The following is a 21003-nucleotide window of genomic DNA, read 5'->3' as shown; positions in this document are numbered from 1 at the left end:
AAACGCCATTAACTTCAAAATGAGTATATGCTGCTCTTTAGAGGAAATTCAGAGGAAATACAAAATAAAGAGTCAGGTAGAAGCTGGGGGAGGGGAAACAGGATGTAGGATAAGGAGCCCAGTATTTGAGGTCTGATAAGAAAACTGAGGCTTGGAAGTTGAATAAAACATATTTAGAAAAGTGAAATTGTAGTATCTGCCATTATAAAACTGTTGGAAGCATAAAAAAGCATGAGAACCAATACATAATAAGTGCTCAACAAATGATAATACTAAATTGTTTGTTCATATTACTGGATCTTGTGCAGCACATGAAGAATAATTTTGTTCACCAAATGCCCAAATCAAAATACTGTCCATTAAAGGTTTTCCTTGCAGTTCTCTTTTTTTCATTTCACCAGTCATTTGATCTTTTTTATAGATCCATTCAGTGATAACTATTTTCAAGCAAAGCACTTATGGCAAGTTGTAAGAAAATCAGGTTTTAATTGCTTTTATTAACCAACTTATTAACCTAAAATCACTTTAATGGTAACAATTCCATTTTTCTCAACAGAAAGATGTAGAATGTACTGCTTCACTTTTCAATATGACAATTAACCTTGATATTCACCTGCAACGTGCTCCACACTGTCAACAGAATAAAATTATCTTCATCTAAATCACAGAGATCTAGCAAAGTGGCAAAGGCTGCTGTCCCTGTGACATTTGCATTCATAAGCAAAGAGGACTGCAAACGCACTTCCATAAACTCTAAACACAATCTTGGTGCTGCAAAGGGCGTCTCAGCTCTGTGGACTGCTCAGGAGACACCGGAAAAGGCAAGGTGGAGCAAGTGTCACTCCGGCCTCACTGAGGGGCAAGGCTCTGCGCAGAAACTTCTCATCGGCAGCTGACCTTTATTCGTGGGAGACGACCTCCAATGAACTAAAAACAATGTTAAAGGCTATCAGACTTGGGGAGCAGAGTGACGGAAGGGGAAACAGGGGCGGCTCCTAGGGTACCAGTAATGTCCTGCTGCCAACATCATACACTTTCCTGAACACGTAAACCATCAGGGCCTTCAGGACGCGAACACGCTGATGGGAGACCAGGGATCACAGTCACACCACAGACGCCAGTGTCGGACAGAGTGAAGGAGGCTGGGTGAGCTGAGGCCGTGGTCAGAGCAGCTCCGTGCGGCAGCTGAGAAAGAACGAAGATCAGGGGGCCAGTCAGGCAGCTTTTGAAAGAAGAGCCATCCAGGCCAAGGACAGAGGCTCGCAGAGACCCGGGGGGCGCACGCCTGGCCCGTCTGAAGGACAGGAAAGAGCCCCTGCAAAAGGACCACAGGAGGCGAGAGTCGGTGAGGTCAGGGAGAGGAGTGGGCCCTGACCACTTAGCATTTCACAGGCCCCTGTGATGGGAGTCCCAGCAGGAGAGCGTCTGACTTCCACCTTAAAAGGATTGCTCTCTCGTACCAAGAACAGACTGCGCGGGAGGAGAGAAGTGGGGAGAGCTGGTGGGAAATCATGGCAATTGATTCAAGCAAGAGACGGAGATGGCTCGGACGACGAGGAAGGGAGCAGTGGTTAGACTCTAGGTATGTTCATTCTGAAGGCAGGGCTAAAAGAATGTGCGGACAGGACGAATGCAGACAGAGAGAGAAGAGAAATCTAGGATGACTCTAGGGTTTTCTGCTAACTGGAATGGTGAGCTGCTGTTAACTGAGATGAAGACTGTGGGTGAACTGGACTTGGACTGGAAAAGAGGGGTTCAGTTTTGGACCTGTTCCTCTTTTGATGTAACTAAGAAATATTCAAATGGAACGCTGAACAGGCAGCTAGACATAGAGGTTAAAATTTAAGTGATAGAGCTTATTTTAGAGGCAGCTAAACAAAAATAAATTTTAAACAAGATTAAATCTTAACTGTTAACATCAACTTGACTAATCAATATAATAAATTTTCACTATTACTAATCTTCATTTAATATATCCAAGTAATGCTCCATCAATAAAGGTTACATGAAAAGTGAATGTGGGCAAACAGAGAAAATACTAAGGCTATCCAGTCAGCTTTAATAATCACAGCTCAACAATACAGAAGGCTTAATTTGGCCCTGGAGCAGATGTATAATGCTTAGAGGTGGAAATGCCCAAAGACCCTGTCGGGCTTTGTCCGTATCTTTCACTGCAGACACAGTGAGCCTTGCAGATTTCTAACGGCGTCGTAAACAGTGCTATTGTGCAGCAAAGAAACAAAACGATTTAATGACAGGTTTCCTCCCTCAACAAAGTAACTGGATCATGCCTGTTGATTAAGGATAACATGGTACAATCAGAACTGAGTATTGATGTCAAATAAGAATATTGCTATGCAGCTACACACACTGCCATATTCAAGCATTACCCAAGTTAGCCGTTTACCTGACAAGATTTTTTTTGGTTACAAAGGCTAATGCATTTGCACAACTTTAAAACAAAACAAACAATCAAACCCTGTAAGAATCACTAAGTTAACTGACATGGGGAGAGATAAGACTGTCAATGAAGTAAATGAAAAATGGGAATTATCCATTAATAAGGGCTTCCCTGGTGGCTCAGCCAGTAAAGAATCTGCTTGCAATGCAGGGGACCCCGGTTCAATTCCTGAGTCAGGAAGATTCCCTGGAGACAGGATAGGCTGGAGTGGGCACTCTATATTCTTGGGCTTCCCTGCTGGCTCAGCTGGTAAAGAATCTACCTGCAATGCAGGAGCTCTGGGTCTGACCCCTGAGTTGGGAAGATCCCCTGGAGAAAGGAACAGCTACCCACTCCAGTATTCTGGCCTGGAGAATTCCATGGACAGAGGAGCCTGGTGGGTTACAGTCGATGGGGTAGCAAAGAGTTGGACACAACTGAGCGACTTTCACTTTCACCAATTAATAAAATATGGATGTTTAGCCAATTATCCTAACCTTAAATATTAAGCAATAAAGTATAAAGGGAAATTACTGAGATGTCTACTCTCCCAGTCAGTATTTGAAAAATTTAACTGGTTGCTCTACCATTAATTTATACACACACACACACACACACACACACACACACACACACACACACATATAAACCAAGGATAAGGCTGGCATCATGGAGCAAGAACTCTATATACCTCAAGAAATGGAAACTGGGAAGAAGCGGGAATTATACTTTAAAAGAGGAATAAGACGAGGGTGGGATGTTTCGAGAGAACAGCATCGAATACATGTATATTATCTAGGATGAAACAGATCACCAGCCCAGGTTGGATGCATGAGACAAGTGCTCGGGCCTGGTGCATTGGGAAGACCCAGAGGGAGCGGGTAGAGAGGGAGGTGGGAGGGGGGATCGGGATGGGGAATACATGTAAAACCATGGCTGATTCATGTCAATGTATGACAAAAACCACTACAATATTGTAAAGTAATTAGCCTCCAACTAATAAAAATAAATGAAAAAAAAAAGAGGAATAAAAGCTGAAATCATACTAATCAAAGGTTGACTGTAGTAATAATCTGTTATCCAACTCCTTTCCAAAGGGTTCATTTAGCACTTCTACACATTAAGAGGATATTACTTCTTTCTTCAAAATCCAATTATCACCAACCAGGGAGGAAGTGTCAGCACACCTTTCAGAACCGCCTCTGCTTTACCGCCCAGTAACTCAGCCCAGTGCCAAGCTCACAGACACTTCAGAGAATCTGGACTTCCTCTGGTCTCGTCCTTTTTCCTCCTGGTTCACCTTCCTCCTCTCACGGGCTCTCTTAAATTTCCTTCCAACTCCACTCAATCAATTTGACTAGCATTTTTTTATTCTAAATCTGAATGTTTTCAGTGAAAGAAGCCAGACACAAAAGGCCACACCTTGTAGGATCCCATGTGGGTGAAATGTCCGAGGCAGAGAAGCCACAGACAAAGTCAGTCAGTGGTTGCCAGGCCTGGCGGCGGGAGGATTGGGAATGTCGGTTCTCGGGACTCGGGTTTCTTGTGGGTGATGAAAACACTCTGGGAGTAGTCTAAGGGCTGAGGCTGCCCAAGTCCATGAATACACTAAACTACTGGATTACACTCTCCAAAAGGGTGCATATGTCAATTTAGTAAAAGACAGTCTCCAGAGATCCTTTGAAGGCATGAGGTAAAAGCCAAACACACCTCACTAACTCCAGCTCTTCACCAACCCCTGCACGGCAGAGGAAGGCCCTGGCTCCAGCTCTTCACCAATCCCTGCACGGCAGAGGAAGGCCCTGACTCCAGCTCTTCACCAATCCCTGCATGGCAGAGGAAGGCCCTGACTCCAGCTCTTCACCAATCCCTGCATGGCAGAGGAAGGCCCTGACTCCAGCTCTTCACCAATCCCTGCACGGCAGAGGAAGGCCCTGACTCCAGTTCTTCACCAACCCCTGCATGGCAGAGGAAGGCCCTAAACGAATAAGAAAATATTAAACTCGTTATATCCTGTTTTGGAGAGGAGGAAAATGCAAAATCCACTTTAGAAAATTGATAATGTGAAAGGTTATTCCAGTTGCTCAACGAATTCAGTCAGGCAGTTCACTCCATGTTCAATGAAACACAGCTGGACAATTTCCCAATGTGCTCTTCTCTTCCCAACTACTTCACCAATTCCAGGTGCTGGCTTTTTAAAATTTATTTATTTGTAATTGACAGATTAATTGCTTTACAGTATTATGTTGGTTTCTACCAAATATCAACATGAATCAGCCATTACCCATGTCCCCTCCCACCAGGGTACTGGCTTTTAAAAACAGTCTCTCCCCTGATGCTTTCTGGGGACAATCAGACCCACCCCTAAGGTTCACCCTGACTATCCCAACAGTCATTGGTATTTCTTTTAACTGTCACCATACATATGGTCTGCCTCTGACAATTTAACACTATACAACTCTTCATATTTGCACAATGCTTCAGTGTTCTAAGAGCGCTCATACACATCATCATATTTGATCTTTTTATCGTCCTGTGCGTAAGTAGACCAAGTAAAGACAAAGAACTTGTTCAACTTCTCAGTGGCAGATCTTGGGCTAAAATTCAGAGGTTCTGAATCCAGTGAGAAAGAGATGCTCAAAAGGCTTTTGGTGAACAACAAACAAGACTGCTAGATGAATTATCTTACTATTTTAATAACATCACACTTCCTTTGTATACCATTTGATATTTTTCTCTATTTCAAGTGAGTCGGTCTTATTTCAACAATTAAGATTCTAATCTCTGAAAGTGAAGAATTCCACATCCCCAGTGCACTGACCCCTTGGAGATGAGGTGATTAAAATGCCAAGCTGCCTGTGTACACCGAATTTAGTCATACAGACACGGCTGCTGAGCTTATCATGAGAAAAAACAAACTGGAAAACACTGAAAAATTTTTATCTTAAAAAAAGATTTCCCCTCTCCTCACAGGAACCTGTATGAGTGCTTAAAACCAAGCTCAGGTTCATATTATAAAAATTGTGTGTATGTATATATATATATTTTTAACAAATGCATTAAATTCTGTTTATTAACTGCACTGCATGGAAGAGATACTGACCACCAAGTATTCAGGGTCACACATAAGACATCCGTGTGTATGCCTAGTATTCTAGACAAAAACAACACATTCAGTTCTCTGCCTTAATAATTTACTACTGCAAAAAATATTGAGTGTCTCTTACACACAGTATACCATGTTGAGAAGATAGTGAATTACATGTCATAAGCCTTCACCATCCTCAAAACAAATGAGGACAGTAAATGCATAAAACCCTTATAAATAATGATAACTGCACAACAGCTAACAACTCCTGAGCCCTATGAGCCGGGTCCTACTCTTGAGTCCTTTACACACACAACTCACACAATCCTCCCAGACTCATGGCGTTTTACAGGTAAGGGAACCGAGGGAAGCCACGTAACTGCACCGAGAGGACGACTCTATAAACCCAGGCAGTCCCTGCGGCAGAAAGGGCTGCGCAGCATGCCTCTCTGACCGGACGCAGCGCGTGCTGCGGGCGTGCGGAGGGCGGAGAGTCAGCGAACGAAGGGACATCTGAGCGAGGCCCCGAGGTCCAGGGAGAAGACGTGGGAAAAGGCCGCGCCGGGCGCCGGGGCGGGAACGGCTGTCCTGCTCACCCGGGCGCAGGCAGCGGCGGCCACCGGCCAGGCCAGCGCACACCCACAGGAAGCGTCGTGAGGCCGGCTCCGCCACCCGCGCTCCAGGAGCCGCCCGTGCCGATCCCCTCGGACAGCAGCCCTGACGGCTCTTTCTCGGTGACGGAAGCGAGGGCCAGGGCGTGCTGACCACGCTCCCTCTGTGCTCCCAGAGCATGGGCGCCAGCCACATGCAGACTCAGAGGCCGCCAGCAATGGCTTCCTAATTAAATGGTCCCTGAGCCTGACCGGCCAGCGTTCAGATGGGCAGGACCTTGCACCCCCAAAGGGAAAAGGCATGCCTTCTTGAGCCCAATTATGGACTCTGCGTGAAAAGGTGATGCGAATCATCTTGGAAAATTATAAAAGAATTCCTCTGGAAATCTCAATGCAACTTGATAGTCTTTATTCCCTTATTACTTTCCTGGTGGGAAAAGTAATTACAATTTTCATTGTTGCTATTTAGTCACTAAGTCCTGTCAGACTCTTCTGTGATCCCATGGACTGCAGCCCACCAGGCTCCTCTGTCCATGGAATTTTCCAGGCAAAAATACTGGAGTGGGTTACCATTTTCTTCTGCAGGGGATCCTGTCGACCCAGCGGTCGAACCTGTGTCTCCTGTGTCTCCCGCACTGGCAGGAGGGTTCTTTACCTCTGAGCCATCAGGGAAGCCCAGTGTTACTCCACTTTTCATTCACTTAAAATTTTCATTCATCATCAATTTAATTTTTTCCTTATGGCTGAGTCACCTGTAGGATCCTAGTTCCAGGACCCAGGACCAAAGCCGTGCCCCTGGCAATGGACGTGGCATCCTGACCACTGGGAAGCCCCCAGGACCACCAGGAACTGAGCCCGCCCTGCCCCGGCCTGACACACCTCCCCCTGCACCCGGCTCCCTGCGGGCCAGCTCCCGACTCCACACCCGTGGTTCCAGACGGCCTGGCCTTGGGTCCCCTTCTTTCCCCACACCCTTGCCATACACAGAGGCCTCCACTTCCATGGATTTAAATATCTTTACGATGACAACTTTGAACTGGTATTTCCAGCTCTCCGCGGACTCCACCTCATGTCTGGCCGCCTGTCTGACGTCTCCACCTGGAAGTGCTAAGCCGCTCCCAGTTAGCAAGGCCAGAAGAAGCCTCCGAGCCCGCTCCCTCCACCGTCCTCCCAGGAACAGGTGCCTCCCTCTCCCCAACAGACTCAATCCCAAACCGATGCCTCCCACATCCCCGCCTCTGCCATCACCCCCCAAGTCCGCCACTTCTCCTGCAAGAAGCGGCCCAGTCCAGCCCGTCCAGAACGCCGTCCTGCCTCCCCAGCGATGAGCAGCCGGCCTCCAGCCCAGAAGCCTCATGAGAACCAACCCGGCTCAACTCGCCAGCCTCACTTTGCACTCGCACCTTGGGCCCCCCCATCCCAGGCAGGCTCCTCAGCGCCCGGGGACCCCCGCCCGCTCCCCCAAAGGCAGAGCGGCACCTCTGCGACACCACCGCGGCCAGGGGCCTGCTCACCTCGGGAACTCACACCGCGTCCCCTCCCGTCCTGGGTTTAGACGCCACCTCCTCAGAAAGGCCTTCCGAGCCCAGAGGACAGGCAGGCCCCACACTGAGCCCCGCCCCGCGCGCGGCTCATCTGCCCACTGCCCCCTCCCGAGCAGGCCTGGACTTCTGCAGCGACGTCCCTGGCTGCCTTCGCAGCAACGCGCGAGCGCCACACGGGCTGCACACCCCTGCGTCTTGTTGGGACGAACTGCAGCCCCAGCACGGTGCTGACCACACAACGGGCTCTTAGAAAACATCTGTTTGGCGTTAAACGACTATTCCTGGGGGAGGCTCGGCAACCCTCTCCAGGATGCTTGCCTGGAGAATCCCGTGGACAGACGAGCCTGGCGGGCTGCAGTCCACCGGGCGGCAAAGAGTCGGAGACAACTGAGCAACTTGGCACTCAAACGACTGTTAATTTCAAAATACACCCTACTCAGCTTATTCTATTACTCACTTAACCTAATAACAGCTATTTTTGGAATACAACAGCACCTTACACACTCTTATTCAGGAACATAATTTTATTTTGCTGTTTCTAGGCACCGATACCATTCTGGGCCTATTCAAAGGCTTGCCTGTTAATCTCTGGCTGGGTGCTTTATCAAACATGAAGGTTATTCTTATCCCTGTGACAAACTCTTACTCTTTAACAACACGGCAATGTGCATGTCAATAAGCACTTATCTGAAGCTGCAGGGATCAGGGTGTGAGGAGACCCCCTCTTTCCCAAGCCTCCAGCAGACCACAGGGCAGCAACATGCCAGTCCTTGACTACGCCCACCTATGAAGTGAATGTTGCAAGCACACAAACATCCATGTGAGCCTGCCTGATCTCCTACCTAGGCAAGCGTGCTGACTCAGATTCAATCTCTGCTTTGTAGACTAGTCAAAACTCCCCAGCTGGACCTCCCAGCTCATGGGCTCTGACCACGGAGGAACGGAAGGTCACTGGGTGCACTTACATCTATGTGTCCAACTGAACATCCATCTCTGACTACCTTCCACACAGAAGAGTAAAAACCTGCTCAACCTAAGTTTACCATCTCCAAAATCCACTGTCAGGAGTCCCCAGTTGACTGATTACAAAGCTACACGAAATCTGGTCATGTCTCCAGGCAAACCCCTACTTCCTAAAACGATGGCAGACAGGGGAGTGACAGAAGATTCTGAGAATGGAGAGTGATGACGTCAGAAACCACACACAGCTTTACTTCTCTGTCAGTGACCAGTCCACCCACACACACCTCTGGCAAGCTCAAAACCGGGAAGAACTGTTCAACGATTTCTCCTTGCTTTAAAGTTAGACACATCTGGCTTGTATGTAATTTGAAAAAGGAGAAAGAATCAATTAGACAGCTACCACTTGTTTAGACAGTCACCACACCCATATTTGCATATTTGGGGAGGCTACCCTGAATTTATTACTTAAAACATTTTATACATTATTGCAAATACTATCTATAATCCATACTCCATGGTTCTTAAATGGTGTATTTTCACCTTAGATTGACACAGGAAATTATTAATTTCCCATTTAATTCATGTAATTAATGGAATAGGTCTGCTACACAAATATTCTTCATGTATCATCCTTTTCTTATAAATTTGAAAGTTATAAATAGACAAATAAAAGCCTCATTTACTAATTCATATACAGAACTTACAACAAATAAACTATCTGTTTTAAATAAACCAGCTAGGCCAATAAACTATACAAATTATGAACCACAGGCTCCAAGAAGGCAAAGGAGAGAGAGAGAAACTGACTCGCAACCCACAGAGGAGAAGACGAAGCCGAGTCCAGCGGCCGGGAAACACGTCCACCAGCACGACCATGCAGCTGAGACCTGAACACTCCTCTGAAATAAGCAAACAGAGTCATTTTTAATTCCTCCAGAGAAGGGGCACACACTACCTACCTCCCGAGTTGTCCATTATTTCTCTGGACAGCTCTGGACGAAGACGAAGACTTTGTATCAAGAAGGCAATGGTTTCCTTCTAATTTAATACGGCAGTGCTAGTTCTACACCCTGACATCCCATGGAGTAAGGTGAATCTCTCTTCCGTTTTCTGGCTCTGAAAACAGTTAAACACAGCCATGGTGCCCCCTCACTCCCCCAGACAAGGTAACTCCAGTTCCTTTCCAATGTCCTTTCTGATCGCAGAGAAGACTTCCAATCTTCCTTGTTTATATTAACGGTATCTACATTTCCTAAGTGTATAAAACACATCCATTCTGTCGATGAAATCAGCGACACATCGACTCTCAGAACTGAATGCTGGCCTGGGCTTCGTCATGAAACTGCGTGTCCCTGTCCACGCGCGGGCTTCTCTCTGGTTGGAGGGAGGCCAGACCACACGCTTTCCCGTTTCAAAATCCTGAGTCCATAAAAACAATGCTTTCAATGCCACTTTCACTTTGTTAAAAAGAAATGAAACACCTTTAACCATACTATATAATATTAACATTTATATGGGTCTTTTACATAATTAAGGGCATTTTGTGTGATGCTCTAAAAAATACGTTAGCGGTCGCTGGCTCTTAGAAAATAACGGTGGTTGGTAGGAAGGGTGGGGAAAGACAAATGCATAACTGTAAGTACCCCTTAAAAACTCAAAATGACCTGCTAGCTTAGTCTCACCTGACGTTAAAGCATAAATTTAAGCTTGAGAAATGTTCATTTTTCTAAGTCTGTACTATGGGACACAGTAGCTCCTAGTCACATATGGTCACCTAAATTTAAATTAAATTTTAGTCAAATTATAAATTAATTTACTCAGATTAGCTATCTTTCGAGTGCTAAGCAGCTACTGCGCAGGATGCCAGATGCAGACCACTTCCGTCCTACCAGGAAGTCCTGCGGGTCAGCGCCATTCTAGACCGCTCTCCTGTGTCCACTCCGCAAAAGGCAGGCAGCGCGGCAGAGGCTCCAATCACCTGGGCTCCAAAGCCTGAAATCCCAGTTCTGCGCCGTCGGCTCTGCAACCTTGAACAAGCGGGCTCACCTGTCTGAGCCTGTCTTCCCACCTATAACACCATCCACAACCACTGCCTCCCTCCTGGAGGGTCATGAAGATTAAATGGGACAACGCTGCTGAATGACAGGCCTCGGCACACCGCCGCAAACACTGGCAGCATCCAGAGATGCCAGCTTCCCAGGACAGCAAGTGTATCCGTGCCCTCGCGGTCCACCAAACGTCAGATGAGTGCCAAGATCTGAAGTACAGAGATTAAAGAAAGAACTCTCACCCAACTGGGCAGGTCAGACAAAGGAGTCATACCATCGGGAGACCTGAGAGCAGGGGGCTGAGGGAGGCAGGGGGCTGGACCCCTCGAGGGTGGAAGCAAGCCAGGGACTTGGCCCGGGCACCAGGGCCCACCTCTGCCCCGGAAGGTTCGGAATCACCACCAGGCCTCCTCTTCACGTGCAGAGAGGGAGAAGCGAGTCGGTGCACGTGTGGGCTCGGTTGCTTCAGTCGTGTCTGACTCTTTGTGACCTCACGGACTGTAGGCTGGCAAGCTCGCTGTCCGTGGTATTCTCCAGGCGAAAATACTGGAATGAGTTTGCCATTTCCTCCTCCGGGGCTCTTCCTGACCCAGGGATCAAACCCATGTTTCCTGCGTCTCCTGCATTACAGGCAGATGCTCTAACAGCTGAGCCACCAGAATAATATGCTGCTTCTACCCAAATAAGGGCTTCCCTGACGGCTCAGTTGGTAAAGAATCTGCCAGGAATGCAGGAAGACCCCAGTTTGATCCCTGGGTTGGGAAGGTCCCCTGGAGAAGGGAAAGGCTACCCACTCCAGTATTCTGGCCTGGAGAACTCCATGGACTGTATGGTCCATGGGGTCGCAAAGAGGTGGATACAACTGAGCGACTTTCACTTCACTTCACTTCACTTCACCCAAGTATGGAATTCGTTATACCTTTAAAGGATCCTATTAAGTCCCTAACTTAAAATACACAGACATTCTAAGTAAACAGTTCTAAATGAACATTTACAAAAAGCATAGTCAGAAAGCTAACGGTGGTAACATTAAATTTAAAAAATCAAAACTTACACTGCTCTTAAAATAAAAAATGCTAATAAATATTGCTTGACTTGCTATTTGCAATAATGCTTAGTTGATAAAAGATATTGAAGCCAATGAACAGTAATAATCACTGTAAAGAAAATGCTTTGGGCACACTAAAGAATAGCTTTCAGGACATCTTAAAGACAGAACAGCTATGTGAACTAAAATATTACCTGCTAGACAGTAACATGACACTTTCTATCAAAAGTACTTAAGTAATAAATCTGAAATAATAACCAGTTATAAAACCAGGCAAACTAAAATAAATGATAAAATGTTCTATTGCTGTTATAAAGTATAATCCCTTTGTGATCAGTTAATGCATGTTTTTTTCAGACATTCTTATACTGTTCTTAAAGCAGCAAAGATTAGAAAAAAATAAAAAGAAAATCAGAAGTCACAAATAATGGGTACAAAACTCTATCACTCAACATTTTCCCTTATTATGAAATAAATACTTTAAAAATCTATGGTTAAAGGCAGATGCTAAGAAGTAACATCTTGGAGTAAGAAAGGAAGGAATCTCTCCAGGGTCTTATTGAGACAGTGACGTCTTCCCCAAGCTCAGTTTTAAAGTAAAGGTGCTGGCAGCAAACGACTGCGCCTGGACCACGATGTCTGCAGCAAGGGCCCCTCGCGGCGGTGTTGGCTGTGTCCGGTGAAAAGTCAGCTTTGAGGTGAAGCAAAAAGAGAAGCACACGTGCACTGTCCGTGGTAATGAAAGCGCACACCACGAATGTCAAAGAAGGTACAGAAGCAAGAATACAAACAGGCGTGAGGCTCCCGACACAGCTCTGCCAGGGGAAGGTCCAGGCCGACCATGCTCCCCAGGGCTGCAGCGCCGTCCATGCCCCCTCGGCCCCCGGCCCAGGCCCCCGCACGCGCTCCAGGGTTGCACTTCCAGCAACCCAGATGTCAGCAAAGACTTTTGTCCTCGGAGAGTCTATGCAAAACCACGCAACACTGCAGCCATGGAGTCCAGAACTCAAAGGAGTGAATGAAAAATATGCTTCTATTATCTCTACTGAAGAAAGGAGACATGCATATGAAAAATTCAGCATCACAGGGCCTCAACATATACTTAAATTTTGTCAATGTTAATGACTCCTCATAAGAGGCACTCCAGCATTCTGCTTCCCTGGACTTCCCTGGTGGCTCAGACAGTAAAGAATCCGCCTGCTATGTGGGAGACCTGGGTTCGATCCCTGGGTTGGGAAGATCCCCTGGAGGAGGGCATGGTAACCCACTCCAGTATTCCTGCCTGGAGAATCCCATGGACAGAGGAGCTTGGCGGCCTACAGCCCACGGGGTCACAAAGAGTTGGACACGACTGACTCCTCAGAAGAGGCACTCCAGCATTCTGCTAACAAAAAGGTGTTCACATCACCTTTCAGTTATCCAGTGTTTATTTACTAATAATCTGCCTTGCTCCAAAGACTGAGGTGGCTTTGAAAAAAACTTACACAGTATAAGAGTACAAAGTGTTGAGAAGACACACGGTGGAGAAAAAGAGTAAGAAAATAAAACAGAACCAGAGGTCAGGTTTCTACAAAATGCAGCTAATTATCAGGATGGGGAACACATGAAAATCCATGGCTGATTCATGTCAATGTATGGCAAAAACCACAACAATATTGTAATTAGCCTCCAACTAATAAAAATAAATGAAAAAAAAAGGCAGCTAATTACTAATGCTGAAGAATACACAAGGCCATCGGCTTTAGGGTCACAGGGTAAAGAGGGAAGCAGATCCCTTTTAAGACCCGCAGTCTACAGATACCGGCAGTCTCTGCCAACAGCACCATCATTTCCCTGGTCTTGGTCCTAAAGCATTTTATGTTTTCTCTCTCAGTTAGTTTTAACCGTATCTACAGGATTAGGAACTACATCTGATTACCTTCTTGCAACCTACACTTTTCCTACCACAGATCTAACACAGGAAGCCCTCAGTGAATACTGAGGTGTAGGGGAACATGACGGAGAATCAGGCTGAGGAACAGGGAAAAACAATTTGGCATTAAAAGTGCAGACATGGAACTGCAAACTGCCAAATGTAAAAAAATATCCTTTACCTGGCTCAGTGCCAGTAACAACATAACACGAACATATACACCCATACAAACACACACACGACAGAAAAGTGTCACAGAAATCACACTACTCAAATAATTACTTTTCAGAGTGTTCCAACTAACTATTGTTTCATGGAATTCAGAAATTTAAATCAAGCATAGTACCTACAATATATTGGATTGCCTTGCATGTTGATTTTTTCTTTTTTTTTTCTCCTTAACTAAACCACATGTACCTAGCCACAAATGTAATGTTTAACGTATTTCTCTATCTACTCACACATTTGGAAAAATAAAGGATGAATGATCAGAAAACCTGGGTTTAAATGCAAATCAACCATTTCTAGTCATGCAATCCTGAGCAAGTTACTTAATTCCAGGAGTCTCACAGAAAAAGACTAAACTGCATCATACATAAAAATCCTTTAAAAGCTACAAAATGCTGCACAAATATTATTATAATGACCAATAAAAGGAAAATAATTAACGACAACAGATTTTTACATTGTTGGCTCTCTGTAGAAATCACACCTATACAGACACAATCCCTAGTTTCTATCTCAATGCCTTCCTGTTCTATGATACAGTTTGGAAAGCATTAACTCACACACTTTTTCCCCACACACTGTCTCAGTTACTAGGGTCTGGCAAACAGACCCTCCTCTGGTCAGTGGCTCTCAACAACAGGAGGAGGAAACAGTGGTAAGGCGTACGCCCAGTCCCAGTCTCACCCATTCCGATGATGCCTTAACTAATGAGTTAGAACAGTGAAAAGTGAATCAGTTACAGGACTTACACACCAAAGTTTCTGACTCAAAACTTACCACAGAGCTCCAGGGGGCTCAGTGGTAAAGCATCTCCTGCCAATGCAGGAGACACGAGTTCCATCTCTGGGTTGGGAAGACCCCCTGGGCATGGAAATGGCAGCCCACTCCAGTATCCCTGCCTGGGAAATCCCATGGACAGAGGAGCCTGGTGGGCTATAGTCCATGGGGTTGCAATGAGTCACACACGACTTAGTGACTCAACAACAAAAATCAAGACTGTGGTACTGGCCTAACAACAGACATAGATCAATGGAATAATACTGAGAGTTCAGAAATAGACCTTCACATTTATGATCTATTGATTTTTCAACAGGATATGAAGATAATTCACTGGGGAAAAGGGTCTTTGTAGCAGTGGTGCTGAGATAACTGGGTATCTACAAGAAAAGCATGAAGTTGGACCTGTAGCTCACACCATATACTAAATGGATCAGACACCAAAATATAAAAGCTAAAACTAAAAAAGTCTTATTAGAAAAATGTAGGCAAAAATCTTCTTAATCTTGGAATAGGCAATGGTTTTGCAGAAATAACAGCAAGTGTGTAAAGTAACAAAAAAATAGATAAACTGGACTTCATCAAAATTTAAAACTTTTATGCTTTAAAAGGAACTATCAAGAAAGTGAAAACACTATCCACAGAATGAAAGAAAATATTTGCAAACCATATATCTGATATGGGACTTGTAGTCAAAATAAATAAATAGTACTTACAACTCAACAACAAAAAAGACAAAACAACTTAAAAACTGTCAAAGAATTTGAATAGACATTTCTCTAAACAAGATACAAAAATGTCCAATAAGCATATGAAAAGATAGTCATCAAGATTGTTATACAGCAGGGTAAGAAATATCCAGACCACAGTGACACAGTACTTCACACCGACAAGGAGGGCCATCATTAAAAGACAGACAATAACAGTTGCTAAGGCAGTGGAGAAACTGGAACTCTGATACACTGATGTCAGGAAGGTAAAATGGTGCAGCCACTCTGGAATATAGTCCGGCAGTTCCCCAAAAGGTTAAACACAGTTAGTGTTTGACCCAGCAATTCTACTCCTAGGTCTATCTATACCCAAGAGAAATGAAAACAAATGTCCACACAAAACCTTGTACACAAATGTTCATGGCTGCATTATTCACAATAACCACAAAGTGGAAACAACCCAAACTTCCATCAGCTGATGAACAGATAAATAGGATGTACTATAGCCACACAATGGAATATTATTCAGAGACAAAAATAAAGTACTGATGAATGCTACAACATGGATGAATCTTGCAAACATTATGCTTCATGAAAGAAGCCAGTCACAAAAGACTACATATTGTATGATTCCATTTGTACAAAATGTCCTGAAGGCAAATCTATAGAGACAAAAGTAGACCGATGGTTGCCCAGGGCTGGATGGTTGTGAAATTGGGAGGAAATGGGAAAGGATTGCTAAAAGGTATGGTGTATCTTTTGGGGTGATCTGAATGCAAAATTGATTATGACAGATATAAAGCAGTGAAGACACTAAAAGTCACTGAAATTTACACTTCAAATTACATCTCAATAAAGCTGTTACAATTAAAAAATAAAGCAGAGTCTGTGTTCAACGAGTAGATAATTGAAACATAGCAATAAAAGTAAAAACTGCTAATATAACTGAACTACATCCTCTTAAGTATTTTCTCCTTTCATTTGCTCAAATAGTAAATCAAAAATCAAAATCCAAGCAAATCATTTTACCACAGTCTCTACTTTTAAAAAGTAGCAAGGATCTCTGTCATTTCCATGCTTATAAAGCTAATATAAATTTGGGCAGTATCAGACCATAACAGAATTTGAATCTAGCTTCTGTGCAATCAGAGACACAGGTTATCCTCAGGATGACAGAAACTTGTATCTTAATTCAGAAATTTTTCCAGCTAGCTGCCAGTTTCCCACTGACATTGAGGAAATAGGAATGAGCACACCAGCACATTTACAGATTTTGAGTCTGCATTTTTGACGGCTCTGCGGAGTCCCCAAAGCCGCAGCATAGTCGTCTAGAAGCTAAGCTGGCGTGCAGGTCACTGAGGCAGTGAGCAGCTGCGGCCACTGGCAGCACCTCCAGCTCAGAGCGGGACCGACACGCGGGCCCCTGCAGAGGCCTCGGAGAGAGCCCTTCAAACGCCACGGGCCAGTTACGTTCTCACCGCACACCGAGACTCAGCAAAGCACCTCTACTATCCACAGAGAATACTCGATGTATATAACCGAATCCCACCCAGATCATGTGCACTTTCCTATGCCTATGATCCCACAGACCCTACCATTCTGGGAATAGAAACTTTTTTCTTAGATAAATCATAAAGTTTTGGTTTTAAATATTAATTCTAATGTTATAAAAGAATTAACTTAATCCAGCCTAAAAAGAAAAAAAGATTACTGCACTTTTACCTCAAAGACAACAATGACCCAAAAAAGTGAAAAGATACCTAGAAACTGTATAGGCAGATATTACCTATACAAAGAAATAATTTAACTGATCATCAAAATATTTTGCGCATACTCTTAAAAGATTTAAGTCTGTTGAAAACCTGGGGGGGTGGGGCAGGGGAGACCTTCAACAATACTACAGTAGAAGACAAACACATGCTTGTCCCTGTAATATGAACCCAAGAGTCGCTTAGCGGGCATCTTAAAAGAGATGCACTCAAGTTCCGAGGTCCCATCTCTAACCCGACACACCCACAGAAAATCCAAGGCCTACGGTAAACCCCTTAGCAAGCGCATGGCCATCGACGTGAGGGGCAGGGCTCGCGGTGAGCATCGACGTGAGGGGCAGGGCCCACATGGCCGTCGACGTGAGGGGCAGGGCCCGCAGCGGGTGTTGACGCGAGGGGCAGGGCCCGCAGGGGGCGGCAGGAACCCCCACTTACACCAGCGCAGCAAAGAAGACCCTATGCAACAGGGGAGCCACGAACATGAAGGTGGGCACGACCTTCGTCCCTGCCTGATCAGTCCATCAGCTATCTAGGGATCAAAGAAGCTGCACCCGTAGGCCTTGTTCTGAAGCAATGTGAGCTATCCAATCTTCACATGGTTAAACGGATTACAGTGGAAGTTTCCATAAGCCAGCAAATCCACCGAACAAGCTATCTTTCTGCAATGTTATATGTCAGTATCTCAATAAAACTGGGGGGAAAAAATACAACTGAGTAGGTTTCTTTCTTGAAACTGAGGAGCTAATTATATGTGACATCTACATTTTTTAAATGAAAAACTATTAGAAATATTTTGCTTGCACAACCAGTACACTTTAACTAAGGCTCAATGAAAAAGTAAACCCCCAAATTTCCATAGTTAAAACATTTCTTTTTTACATTAAACAGAACTATGATTTAACCATTTTAGTTTATTTAAGGAATAAACATCATGTAATTTTCTTCCTCAGAATTTTCAGTTTCCATGCACATTTATAATATATTGGTTTAATCTAAGTTAAATTTTTATCTGTAATAAGTCAAAACTAAATTAGAGTAATGCACCAGGAAATAATATATCTGATAGCAAAACTGCAAACTCTAATCATCACATATTATACAGGGATTACATTCATCAAAAAGGAGCCCTAAACAAGCTCATTAAAACAAAGCAATTAATTTATTTTGCCAATAATCTGTTTTCAAAGTTTAAACAAAGTTTTCAAAGTATATAAACTAAGTTCATATATTGTACCATTTCAGTTGTTTGTAAAGAAAGGTAACAGGAATAATATATGTGGTAAACACAGTTTATTAAAAAAAAAAAAAAGATTCAAACATTAAAACAAATACTACCCTACGAAACAAGAGAGTTTAATTCAAACTGAAGTTTTTCCACAAATCAATCCATTTACACGAATTGGCCACCAAAGCTTAAACAAAGATGTGACGTCTGAAACAGCTCTAAGGTAACACAGCCTAAGTGTGACAAAAACACCTGACTACCCAACAGCTTCTCCTAACCAAGAAGTGATTTGTTCTAGTTGAGTGAAATATTCTTCGAACATTATTACTACAAGTTTATAAATGTGACTCCCGTGTAAAGAACTACAATAAATTCACTACAAACATTAAGTCTTATTAGAATCTTTCCTACACAAAAATGGCTGTCAATTAGCCATTTAGCCACCTACAGGTTTTTCACTTCCATTAATACCTAGAGCTGTTATCTTTGCTTTCATATTAAAACAAGCTCAGTTAAATCAGAAATCACACCAACAATGTACTCAATACTGAAGCGCGTCCTCTCGCCTCTGACGCACAGCGCTACCATTTAAACTACACAACTCCGCAGTGGCTTGGTTCCAACACTGAACTGACATCAAAACACAAACTTCTTCAAGGAGTCAAACAGCCATCTTCCGACTACTGTACCAGATCCAAGATACAGCAGAAGCTAACTTCCCTCCTTCTACTCTACATATATCATTAATCAACTCCAAGCAAGCACTTTAACTTCCCATCAGTAAACTCAGACCAGATTGAGGGTATGTGGTCATAATGGAGAGAGTGTTTCAAACTTAACCTCACCGCCTCCAATCACCACAACCTAGGACTATAAGAAATAATGTAAACCATGAAGAAACACTGTTTAATGTTCCAGCACTTCTAAAAATCAATTTTCAGCAAGATAACAACTAAATAAATTATCAAACAGCAAATATTTTAGCCACAGTATTACTCTATCATGAAAGAAATCATTTAAAACTCCAACACCTCTTCCACTAAAAGATCATTGTATGTGTTACCCTATAATTCCATTATCTTACTGTTATTGCATTACTCTTTTTTTGGCAACTCCATCTACCATTACAAACAGATTCATGAAGATTCCATTTCTGCATGGAGACCACCACAACCACTGTCTTCACAGTCACTTAAGTCCAAAACAGAACCATGTTTTCGCTAATTAATCAGGCTCCAACAACAATAGTTGAGACATCACAGCAATAGTTCGATTACACCTTCTGCAAAAGATACAAATAAAAATCCATTAAGTACTTACCTACAGTTGGGGGGTGGGCCCAACGTAATTTCTGCAAGTTCCTTCTGAATTCTTGAAAATAAAGACAAAGAAAGTTACATTAAAATGTCTTTACTCTTTTAATATTCCATTAAATTTTACACTTTTACACTAATCTTTCCTATTTGTGCACTTTTAATTTGAAATACTATCACTGTATAAATCATCATACACAGTACCAACAAAGTAGCAATTTCTGCCACAGTTTCCACAGTGCATCTACAAAGAGGAGACCGGCCGCTATCTGTGCCTCCATCTCTCACCAACAGCACAACTTAAATCAAAACTTTAAGCCACTGCTGTGCTGTGCTTAGTCACTCAGGCAACTCTTTGCAACCCCAGAGACTGTAGCCCCCAGGTTCCTCTGTCCATGGGATTCTCCAGGCAAGAATACTGGAGTGGGGGGCCACTCCCTCCTCCAGGGGATCTTTCCAACCAAGGAATGGAACCAGGGTCTCCTGCATTGCAGGCGGATTCTATACCAGCTGAGCCACCAGGGAAACTCAAACCACTGCTAACGCTAAGCACACATATGCCTTCTGCAAAGGGGGAAAAAAGAATTTTTATTTTAAAAACCTGTTTTTACCCTCATGTGTTATTTTCATCTTTTATGTTTTACTTCACCTAACCCCCTATATGGGCTTCCCTGGTGGCTCAGTGGTAAAGAAGCCACCTGCCAATGCAGGAGACGTGGATTTCATTCTGGGCTAGGAAAATCCCGTAAAGGAAACGGCAACCCACTTCAGTATCCTGCCCCGAATGAAATGTCTGATACAGATACAACTATCACTTCTCTAAGTCGTGTGACTCAAGGTGGGGAAGACGTTATGAAATGGGTGTTTGTTGTTCACTGGTCAAGTCCTGTCTGACTCTTTTCGACCCCACAGACAGCAGCACACCAGGCTTCCCTGTCCTCTATCTCCCGGAGCTTGGTCAAACTCATGTCCATCGAGTCAGTGATGCCATCCAACCATCTCATCCTCTGTCGTCCCCTTCTCCTCCCGCCTTCAATCTTTCCCAGCATCAGGGTCTTTTCCAATAAGCGGGCTCTTCGCATCAGGTGGCCAAAGTATTGGAGCTTCAGCATCAGTCCTTCCAATGAATATTCAGGATTGATTTCCTTTATGATTGACTGGTTTGACCTCCTTGCAGTCCAAGGGACTCTCCAGAGTATTCACCAGCACCACAGTTCAAAAAGCATCAACTCTTCGGCGCTCATCCTTCTTTACCATCCACCTTTCTTTACCGTCCAATTCTCACATCAATACACAGACCAAGACTAACAAATCTAAAGCCAAAAAT

At 44.1% G+C, this 21003-nt stretch overlaps 1 protein-coding gene and 1 long non-coding RNA gene across 4 annotated transcripts in view; both read right to left on the bottom strand.

The window, feature by feature from the left end:
* The window catches only part of LOC122683791 (poly(A)-specific ribonuclease PARN-like), a 1255676-nt gene that overhangs the window by 113813 nt on the left and 1120860 nt on the right, over window positions 1-21003 (bottom strand). The window lies entirely within an intron of this gene.
* LOC122684512 overlaps window positions 1-21003 on the bottom strand; it is a 39204-nt gene that overhangs the window by 7961 nt on the left and 10240 nt on the right. Inside the window, exons 2-3 of the long non-coding RNA XR_006338076.1 lie at window positions 19684-19734; window positions 4151-4418 (exon numbers count right to left, since the gene is read on the bottom strand). This is a non-coding gene — a long non-coding RNA (uncharacterized LOC122684512). The remainder of the gene's footprint in view (window positions 1-4150; window positions 4419-19683; window positions 19735-21003) is intronic.

This window comes from Cervus elaphus, chromosome 1 (assembly GCF_910594005.1).
Source record: "Cervus elaphus chromosome 1, mCerEla1.1, whole genome shotgun sequence".
Classification (NCBI taxonomy): domain Eukaryota; kingdom Metazoa; phylum Chordata; class Mammalia; order Artiodactyla; family Cervidae; genus Cervus; species Cervus elaphus.
Note: the sequence above shows the minus strand (reverse complement) of the source record. Positions and strands in the feature narration are given on the sequence as shown.